Source organism: Alligator sinensis, unplaced genomic scaffold (genome assembly GCF_000455745.1).
Source record: "Alligator sinensis unplaced genomic scaffold, ASM45574v1 scaffold452_1, whole genome shotgun sequence".
NCBI lineage: Eukaryota > Metazoa > Chordata > Crocodylia > Alligatoridae > Alligator > Alligator sinensis.
This window is the reverse complement of record NW_005842869.1, coordinates 407,836-418,009: the sequence shown is the minus strand read 5'-3', so window position 1 is coordinate 418,009 and position 10,174 is coordinate 407,836.

Below are 10,174 nucleotides of genomic sequence, written 5' to 3'. Positions count from 1 at the left end.
CCAGGGCAGGGGGTTGTACTCAATGATCTAATAGGTCCCTTCCAACCCTACTAACTATGAAACCCATGCTGGCTATCCCTCAGGATGTTGCCATCAGCCAGTCTCTTAAGAATGGCCTCTTTGATAATCTTTTCTAAGACCTTCCCCAGGATAGAAGTCAGGCTGATGGGTCTGTAGTTTGCCAGATCCACTTTCCTCCCTTTCTTGAAGATTGGCATGACATTGGCCTTCTTCCAATCTTCGGGCACTACACCAAAGAACCAGGAGTTCTCAAAGATCTGTGCCAGGGGCTGAGCTATGATGCTACCCAGCTGCTTGAGTACCCTGGGGTGTAAACTGTCAGGGCCGGCTGACTTGAAGGTATCCACCGTGTCAAGGTGTTCCTTCATGAGGTTAGCACTGATGGAGAGTAAGGAATCTCCCTCACCCAGGTCTCCCTCTCCCATAATGGGCACAGGCATCCCGTGGATGAAAGACCGATGTAAAGTACCCATTTAGTAAGTTAGCTTTTTCCTGGGCGTCAGTTGTCCCATCTGGTTTAGCAGGGATCCAATGTTGCCCTTGCTTTTCCTCCGGCTCCCCACATATCTAAAAAGGATTTTTTATTGTCCTTGATGCTTATAGCTAGTTGGAGTTCAGTCACAGTCTTGGCTTTCCTGGTTTGCTCCCTGCAGGTCTGGACCAGTGCAGAATATTTCTTCTTGGAGGTGGATCCAGTCCTCCATCCTTTGTAGGTCTGTCTTTTTAAACACAGGAGGTCCGGTAGTTCCCTGGAGAGCCAAAGGGGCTGCTGTGCCCTTTTGCTGCCTTTCCTCCAAGATGGCATAGACTTTGCTTGTGCTTCCAGGATCGCTCCTTTGAGGAGCAACCACTTGTCCTGAACTCCCCTCCTCTTTGGGCTCTGGCCCTTTAGGGCCTCACTGACAAGCCTCCTGAGCTTGTGAAAGTCAGCTTTCCACAGCCTGGCAAGTTTCATCCCATAAGAAATATGCATGAAAAGTCTGAATATGACTGGCAGAAGCCTTTGGGATCTTTCTTTCCAACCAGCTGCTAAAACGGCTCTGGAACAGTAAGCAAAGTCCTCTTATATAGAGAGAAGATGCACAAGTGCATCCTGGGATGAAGGATGTAACCAAAAGAAGGCAGGGCTGAGAAGGTAAGAGAGAACATAACCACTGGGGAAAGGCTGGGAAATACACATGGAGTGGAGAGCAGCAGTGTGAAATAATACAGCATCTCACATCCCTCAACCCCAGGGACCAAGTGCCCCCAGTCAAAAAAGCCAGCTCCATGGTCAGTGTGAGCTGCAAGTCAGGTAGAAGGCCGGAGTGAGTCTGGCCTGGCTAGCGCTGACTGCTGTCTTTGCATTTCTTGAATTCACAGAAAATGAGAATGAGCTTTTTACTTAGTAAGCACTGAGTTTATGTTAGTTGAAAATTGACTCCATAAATATTTCAGTCAGTATTTTAACCACATTCACAGGCTTCTAAGACCTTTAGGGGATCAGATTTATACAAGTATGCACAGAATCATAGTAGCCAGGCACAACGGTGCTCTCTGAGGACTACTGGGTCACTCATCTTTCCTAGTTTAGGTTCCACCATAAACCATCCTTTTCTCCGTGGGTCACCATTAAGTTTGAACCTAGAACTTCCAAAAAGGGAAAGAAAAAAAAAAGACCTGCAGCATTTGAGCAGCATGGCCTTCTGGAAAGGGCACTGGGTTGGGCTGAGACATAAGAGAACAGTGGTTTATTTCTAGCTTTGTCACTAAATTGCAATTGGGCAGTACTGAATTACAACTGAATTGGGCAAGCTACTTCACCTCAGTTTCCTTATCCATAAAATGGCAAAAGTGATTCTTGGCCTCCTTTGCAAATTTCTTTGAGATCTTTCCCTGATACCAGCTGAGTGTTGTTAGCTGGCAGCAGCAGGAAGAAATTTTTTTTCTATATGGAATAGCCTGTAAAAGGGTACCTGACCAAGATACACATCCCCAGTGCTCAGATAATGTGGTAAGGACATGGGTATGTTAGGGCTCCTGCTGAGGACAAAATGAACATATCAGGAAGAAGAGTAAGGGAGTGCTTAAAGCCCCAGTTGAATCTACTTCCTCCTGCCTGGCAAAGATATGGGGTCAGTTACCACACATTGGGTGCATCTACATGTGCACATTTACTGCCCAATAATTTCGGTTACTGCACAGTAACTAAAATTACTTTGCAGTATGGGTGCATGTCTACATGTGCATGCCTGTACTGTGCAGTAACTATGGCAACTTATGCCAACTTGGGCATAAATTTGATACCCATATTATGCAAGTATCAAATTTATGCCCAATTAGTTACTGTGCAGTAACACACGTGTAGACACCTTACTGCATAGTAACACTGTGTGTGTGGACTGATTTGGGACTAACTTTAGTCCCAAGTCAGTCCACATACAGCATTACTGTGCTTTAATGGCTACATGTGTAGACACCAGCCTAAAAAACACTTACTGCACAGTATTTTACTGCACAGTAAGATACTTACTGCTCCAATGGGAGCAGTCTGTTACAGGGATGCTCATGCCCTGCTCTGCCCCACTGCAGCAGCCAGGGGGAGCACCAGGCTCCCCTGGGTTGCTAGCCCAGGGGCTGGCATGGAGCATGGGGGGCCATTCTTGATGTGCATGGGGCTAGGAGAGCTCTGCTGGCTGCACTGGAAGCTGTCTCCTGGCCCTGTGCACATTGGGAAGGGTCCTGATGTGCACAGGGCTGGGAAACAACTGCTGCTGCAGCTAGCAGAGGTCTCCTGGCCCCATACGAAACAGGATACAGCTGTGAATAAGCCCTGTGCCCAGAAGGGTTTCCCTATCCAGCAGGGGGCTGGCTGGGAGCTGTCCCACTCCTGGGGCAGCTGCCAGCAAGCCCTGAGTTGGGAGGGGCTTCCCCACCCAGCAGGGGGCTTGTCAGCAGCTCCCCCAGGAGTGGGACAGCTCCCAGCCAGCCCCCTGCTGGGTGGGGAATCCCTGCTTGGTAGGGGGCTCCCTGGCAGCTGCCCCACAAGCAGGATAGCTGCCAACAAGCCCTCAACTTAGTGGGGAAGCAGAGAGCTCCCCAGTTTCCTGTGGGGAGCTGGGAACTGCACAGTACTAAAATTGGGGGAGGGGGAAGGCACAGAGTGACTCTGTCCCAGCACTGATCAGCTCCCAGGCCCTGGGGAGAGCCAGAAGCTGAGGAGTGCCAGGACCAGGGACAGAGAACTCTCCCCCATCCCCTATGGCCTCTAGTTGGTATGGGGACTGGTTCCTGGTCAGTATCTACATAAGCACTACTGTGCAGTAAACAGTGCTCGGTTAACCTAGTACCTGTATTTACAGGTACTAGCTAACTGTGCAGTAGACTAATTTACTGCACAGTGGGTGTGTCTGTAAGAGATGCTGACTGTGCAGTAGCCGAATAATACTGTGCACTAGTGTGTCACAGCACCAACAGTGCTAATACACTACTGTGCAGTATTATTAGGCTATTGTGCAGTAGTGTCACTTAAAAGGCATATACGGGCATTACTAAGCAGTAACTACAGTTCATGCTTGATTATACAAGTACTAAATAAATGCGCAGTAACCGCTGCTCAGTAGCATCTCATGTAGATGTGCCCACTAAATGCCATGTTCTTGTAGACAGTGGCGCTTTTACTGTGCAGTAGATTAATCTACTGCACGGTGAAGCATCTCATATAGACACACCCATCGCTAGCTCCCTGTAGAAGGGTATGGAGCTAGTCTTTGCTGGTTCCCTGTGCACTGAAATGGCCCTGCAGGAAGGCTGCCAGGCATGAGTGCCTTGGTCAGCCTTGACTCTGCAGCTCCTTGCCTTGTGCTCCCTCTTCCCTCCTCCCCACACCCCTTGCACTGCTAAGAGCTACCTTGTCTCAGCAGCAGACCCCATCCAGCCTCTAAATTCAATTAAAAACAGCAGTGGAAGATTAATCCAAGTGCTCTGCTTGCCTATCCAGTATCCAGCCTGGCAGCCTTCCCTCTCAAAATCCAGCCCCTCCTTTTCCCTCTATCCTGCTTGTCCCTGGAAGGTTGAGCTCCAGAGCAGGGAAACTGACTGATGGCTGTATGTGGAAAGCTGTTTGAATCTACCCCAACTCGGAAATGCTTGCAGCCAGCTACACAAGTGGAAACCGCTCCTCTCCATTTGGAAATTAAACAGAGCTCTCAGAACATTAAATATTGCTCAAGCCAATCAATGAGATGGCGGGGTGCCCAGCAAGCCCTCTGCCAACAGCCACTCTCCATTAGAGGGGTAAGGATTTAGGGTTCCAGGCAGCCTCTGGATATTACCTCTGGCCACAGGGGCCTTGGAGAAACTAACATTTTGCCTCCTCTGTGGCCAGGGATGCAGCTGGCACTGTGCTCCCTAATGGCAGCCCAATTACACCCATCTCACTGTACAATCCAGTCCTGCCCACTGCAGGACACTGTAGAAGGGTATGGAGTTAGTCACAGAGATGAGGAAGGGAATCAGTATAAGAGCACATGGGTCCAGTTTGAAGGCAGTATATGAGCACAGGCAGACGGAGTGGGCTGGGTTCACCTTTCATGGGCAACAGCTACACCCCAGCGCCACAACACTGCATGCAAGAGCATGTTCCTGACTGCCCCGGGCACAAGGGAGGGTACTTAGGAAAGCATCTTCTCATGCACATGCAGCCTCAATTTTCTGCCTCTCTCTGCTGTATGCTCTCATGCTAAAGTACCACATGGGGCTGCTATGCTGTGATACTATGGGGGAGGGAGGGTGTTGATTGCGGACAGGTCTGCCTCTGGGTGGGGTCCAGGGAGTTCTCCACCAGGATTAAAGTAGTTTGTTCCAGGATTAGAGCCTTGTTTAGTAGTAGCGCTGCTGTAGTAACCCTGCTCTGCTGTACTGATCTCCACAGGATTAATATTTTGTTTCAAAGGATTACAGAGATTAGGAATGTGTGTGGGGCGGGAGGCGGGGGGACAGCTTGCATTGCAAAATGCAGGATGTGCTTGCAGGCAGTGTGGAGCTGTGGAGAACACACTCTTGATACATGATTGCAAACATAGACACAACACATCCACAGATACACACTTTCTTGAACCTGTGGGTACATCTGCACACACACAGGTAAACATACCTACACACTTGCAACTCCTAATGTGCACACATTTGCACCCAGGCATGCGCACACACTCACAAGCATACCCATACTTGCACCTCCAGACACCCACATCCATACATACTCATGCCTGTGCTTTTATGCATCTGCACATGTGCTTATGTAACATGGACACATTCCCACCCGCAGTATTTCCTACCGCAGTCATTTTATCACAGATGCTAGTTGTTGCTGTTTCACTTACAGCTGCAGCTGCCGAAAAGACATAATTTACAGAAATTTCAACCAGCTTTCATTATAGAATAAGTTTCTAGTCCTCATGGTTGCACAGAAGTTAGTAAATGCGATCTGTACGTACTTTAGAACATGGGTCAGCAACCCCAAGGCCATTTTGCTCAGCATGCCACTGCCAGCCCAGGCTCTAGGTAGCTGCTGCCAGCCATGGAGCCCGGGCTGCTCCCAGCAGGCAGCTGGGAGGCTGCAAGCCCTGCTGCAAACAGCTTGGGCTCTGTGACTGTCTGTGCGACGGCCAGCGGCTCCCCAGAGCCTGGGCCAGCTGCAGCCGGGAGGCTGCAAATAGCTGCTCCCGGGAGGCTGCAAATAGCTGCTCCGGGCTCTGGAGCCCTGGCATCAGCTCCATATTGCCAGCAGGTGCACACATGCCTCACGCAGGGTGGGGATAGGGCCTGAGGCAGTGCAACTCTCCCCCACTGTCCACTCTGAGGTGTGCATGTAGTTGCCACCAGCATGGAGCTGATGCCAGGACTCTGGAGCTCGGTGCTGCTGTTTGCAGCCTGCCCGCTGCAGCTGTCCAGAGCCCAGGCTGCCAACAAACAGCTGGGCCGGGCTCTGGAGCCCCGTCATCAGCTCTGTGCTGGCAGTGACTGCATGCACACCTCAGAGTGGACAGCAGGGGAGAGGCCAGGGTTGCATGGCCTTAGCCCCCTCCCCCACAGTCCACTTTGAGGCACATGTTCACCCTTTGGTATGAAGCTGATGCCAGGGCTTCACAGCAAGGGCGGCGCCAGCTGCTTCCCAGTGGTGGGGCAGGGCCAGGAGGCTCCACCACTCCCGGCACTGCCACTGCTGCCCGCTGCCCCACACCGCTGAGCCCACCTGACTCCCACCCACTCTGAGCTCAGCCCTGGCCCAGCCCACCCCCACCAGTATGAGGATAGTACTGCCCCAGCCAGGAGCTCCACACCTTTGTGGGCTTAGCTGTGCAGGGTGGATAGGTGGTGGCATGCGTGCCGAGCATAGCACTCCATGGCCAGCCCCGGCTCTGGGTAGCTGCTGCCAGCGATGGAGCCCAGGCTGCTCCCAGCAGGGCTTGCAGCATCCCAGCTGCCTGCTGGGAGCAGCCTGGGCTCCCGGCTGGCAGCAGCTCCCCCAAGCCAGGGCCAGCAGCAGCCGGGAGGCTCCGAACAGCTGTGCCAGGCTTCGGCATCAGCTCCGCACCAGCACGTGCAGGCATGCCTTAGAGTGGGAAGTGGGGGAAGGGCCCACGCTGCCAGCACAGAGGTGATGGCAGGGTTCTGGAGCCTGGCACAGCTGCAGCAAGCAGTGGGCAGGCTGCAAACAGCTGCACCGGGCTCCTTTTTTTCTCTCTCTCTCCTTTTTTTTCTTCCTTTCCCTCTTTCTCTCTCTCCCCTTTTTCTCTTCTTTCCCTCTTTTTTTCTCTCTCTCTCATCGCAACATGCTTAACAAAAAAGGGAATGCACAACAAAAGTAGTATACAAAGTTTTATTTATTGTCACCAGGTTTAGAATTTTTAGAAAACCTGGTATTTACTGTAAAAAAAATAAATAAAAGGGCAACTTTTATGCTTATTAACTATATTAATATGCAGCACATCCTGCCACGTACCCCCTGCCCCGGTTTTGTTTTTCTGGCATGCTGGCACTCTGGCACCTTACAAGGTAGACATTGTGGCTTTTTTGGCACTCTGGCCAAAAACGTTGCTTAACCCTGCTTTAGAAGCTCAGAAACCAGCAGGCAAATAGAAACAAAAGAAAATGGAATATTTTAAAATAACTCATTATTTTAAATCTGTTTGCACAGTTTTTCAGAGCTGGACTTCTAGTTTTAGATTGCTTGGTGTTGCTAGTACAGCACATGCATGCCTACTAGTTATTCACAATGGGATGGTGAAATAAGGAGATTGTGGTAGAGAGGAAGGTATTTTACAAAGGATAGAAGGCTGTGCAGGGCTGAAGGAAAATTTCTGCTTGGGGGACAGCCAGAGGAAATACTGATAAAGTTAGGGGGGACTGGGTGGAGTGAGGATAAATTTCAAAGAGAGGAGTGGGGGGGAGTAGGTAGGTTCAGAAGAGATTTTTATAAATTGGGATGTCTGGAGTGGGGTAGGAGGAGTCAGGAGAAGGCTAGATGGTTTTTAATCCTTCCCCCGCCCCTATCATCCCATGGGAGCTTTATATTAAATCCTGTTCTGCTGCTTGCTTTCCCCCTTCCCCCCACAGAGCTCTCTCTTTCTGTGGTGGAATGGTTTAATGTTGGAGAGAAACAAAGTAGTGAATCACACACACACAGAAGATAAAAATAATCTGGTTCTTGGCACCACATGGCAAGGCTCCATTCAGAAAGGAGAGGACAATAAGCAAGGGCAGCACATCCAGCCGTGGGTCCGATTCTGGAGAGAGGGGTGCAGGAATTCTCTTGAGGAACTTAGGCTACAAACAGATGTTGTTTTGGTAGAGGGATCAGCTGTATCAAGATGTCTCTTGGCAGAGCTGATGCACTTGACTGGCAGTACAGATATTTCCTGGGGCTGTTGTCCCACAGGTTCAGGTTTCTGCTGCCCCAAGGTTTCAGGGGACTGATCCTGCAAGACAGCCCTGGGTGCCCGGCTCTGACCTGGGGTGAGTCTGCAAGCATGGGGACCCCCTCTCCGCCATGAGGTTCCAATTCTGTGCTTGCAGATAAGTACCTGGGATCAGGGCCAGCAGTATGAAAGGTGTGCCCTGGGAATCTCCTACAGGGGAATTCCTGGGGCATGTGTATCCTGCCATAAGCATACAGATGCATGCTATGATAAAGTTGCAAAAACTGTTAAAAGGAATTGTCAGGTAGCCCTTTTGGTGTATTTGTGGCATAGTGAAGGGCAAGGACTTCTGGATGCTTGTGTTTTGTCCTGCCATTAAAAGTTTTATGGCAGGACAAAGATGCCATTTGTTTGCAGCTTCATAGCTGCCCTGCTGTGGGACCTCTGGCTTCCAGATGGTGGGGTTTATTCTTTGTCAGGCCTGGAAAGGAAGCTTCTAACAAGGGTTACAGGGCATGGTCCTGCTGGCTTTGCAACCTAAACCCTTAGTAATAGAACTCTGACACAACTTGTTACTGGTATGTATGACCCTATCCACAGCCCCCTAGAGAATGTCTGTTGTGATTTACAGGGCTCTGCAAACTACAGGCAAGGAAAAAACTACACACTATGGCTTGGGTTACTGAAAACCACATACTTAGAGACTCTTCAAACAAACAGGAAGCATGTCTCTTGTGGAAAGGATGCCAAGCATACAGATGCCATCAGCACAGACAGGTTGGTTACAAGAGCCCAAAAGCAACTTGCAACTCTCAAGCAGGAAGGAAAGGCCTGTCTTATGCTTGCATGGGCTTGGTGCTCTAAGGAGCCAGTGTCAAGAAAGGCCTAGTAGAGATTCCAAGCAGATGGTGTGGCTAGGTATGGACAGCCAAAAAGCCTGAGGCTGAATCAATTCAGTCTTTGCAGGTTAGTCTAAAATGCACAGATTAAACTGAAACAGAAGTAAACAGACATTTACCTTTGATTCAGAAAATGCAGCCACATACCTGCAGCGGCTCAGACTAGAGGCCAGAGGACACTAGAGCATGGTGCTCTGCCTGTGTTCATTTCCTTTTCCTCCTGCCCTTGAGGTCTCTGGGGTTTGCAGTCCAAAGTTACAGCAGCAGGACTCTCCAGCCCCCGCATCATTTCCTCTTCTTGCTTCCAGGTGCCTTTGGGATTTGTAGTTCACAGTTGCAGCTGACAGTAGATTTACGTGAGGGAAGGAGTGTTGAACTCCCCACCCTGGCCCCAGACCCCAGCTGGATTTCCCCTCCCCTGCCCCATCCCTTTGTCAGCCAGCCCCCACTGCTCCAGTTAGGGAGAAGAAGGGCGGGGCCAGCCCTGCTCTCTGCAGCGGACAGCCCAGCCCAGCACAGGCCTGGAAAGCATGCTGTGGGACTGTGATTTAACTTGAACTAGGAAGGAGTCTGGAACAGAAGTTTCATAAACCGGTTTGGTCCAAATCAATTAAGTTTGATACTATGTTTAGCCAGGTTTATATTAAACCAGTTTCAGCCATTTTGAAACTGGTTTATGTGCACTGAACTTCTGTTCTGTTACAGGTTTAAACCAGTTTCTGATCACTTACACTGGTTTGTGTGTAACTTCTGTCCCTAGCCTGTGATGATGGGAGGGATGGGCTCAACTTCAGGCCAGTAAGTAGGGAGCCTGTGACAGTCAAAATCAAGAGGCTCTCTCTCTCTGGCCTGTCTCTCTATGGATCCCATAACTAAATGGTGACAAACCCTTACTAGACTGAGCAAAGCCAGCAGTATGCTGCTCTAGCTCCTGGGACTGTTACTGACTATGATAGAAGGGATGCAGAGCTTTGAGTGCCTCCCAACATGGCAGACTGGCATTAGGAGAAAGACCAAAACCTGCCCTCTTCTCAATCCCCCACACATTTCCCAGAAGCCTTCCACACACAAACCAACTACTCCCCAGCATTGGCAGGCTTTCTGTTGCCTTGGCTGCAGTATGTATCAGTGGCAATGCGTAGGGGGTGCACAGAGGTGCATGTGCACCCCCTGAGAGCGCCGGTGTACCCCCTGACTAGCCGTGCTCTCTGCTTAGGGGACAAGCAGGGGGAGTAGGCAGGAGTGCCAGTGCCCCCCCTACAAATGCCAGCTGGGGAGCAGGGCTCCTAGAAGCGGCCACAGCCACTTCCAAAAGCAGCTGCAGCGATTGGCTGGCCTGCAAAGAGCCCGGGGGGG